Here is a 787-nt window from a genome sequence, read left to right as displayed (position 1 = left end):
CGGGGCCGTGGGACGGCGGCTCGGCCCCGGTCTCGGGGGCAGGGTCATCACGACGTCCCGACAGGCGGCAGGGGTCAGCCCCGGGGTCGGGGGTGGGGGAAGGAAAGAGCGCCCCTGAGGACCCGGGTTCGATCCCGGCCCCAGAGCCCACGTGGCCCGGCGGCGGAGGCTGGTCCGTCACCTCGGCCTTGCCCGGGGCTGAGCAAGCCGCGCCCAGAGGGGGGCGCCGCAGGCCCGGCTCGCCAGGCCCCTGGCCCCGGGCTGCGGAACCGGCACCTGTTGGGCTAATACAGCCCGAGATGCGGGTCCGATCAGCTAAGGTTCTGGAACATTCCACGGAGCGAGGCCGCACGGGAGATGCTGGAGTTGCTGTCTCCAGTGACTCATGCACGAGAAGGCGGACGGGCGTGAGCGGGCCCGGCCTCGGCTCCGGCCCGCGCACCCTGGCGTCTGAAGTCCACCTGGTCTCCTCAACTGACCTGTGAACCCCCGGTGGCCGGGGTCCGGCCGGGCCGCCGCCGCCCAGGGGTGGACCCCACCCTGCGGGCTGGCGGGGTGCGCGCGTGCCGTGTGTCCTCAGGGGTCCCCGCTGCCCGCGGGGAGCGGGACCCCGGGCCTCAGGGTAACCTTGGAGCAGACAGCGGTGCCCGGGAAGCGGGGTCTCCGGGGGCCGGGCCGGCTGGGAGCCCCGGGGTCTTGCCACAGTTGGGCCGATCTGGACCGGACCCAGGAGCCCTTCGAGCCCCCCTCAAGAGAGAGCGGGGCCAGGGGCGGGCCGGCCCGGGCG

Source organism: Dipodomys ordii, unplaced genomic scaffold (genome assembly GCF_000151885.1).
Source record: "Dipodomys ordii isolate 6190 unplaced genomic scaffold, Dord_2.0 Scaffold2, whole genome shotgun sequence".
Taxonomy (NCBI): Eukaryota; Metazoa; Chordata; class Mammalia; order Rodentia; family Heteromyidae; genus Dipodomys; species Dipodomys ordii.
Note: the sequence above shows the minus strand (reverse complement) of the source record.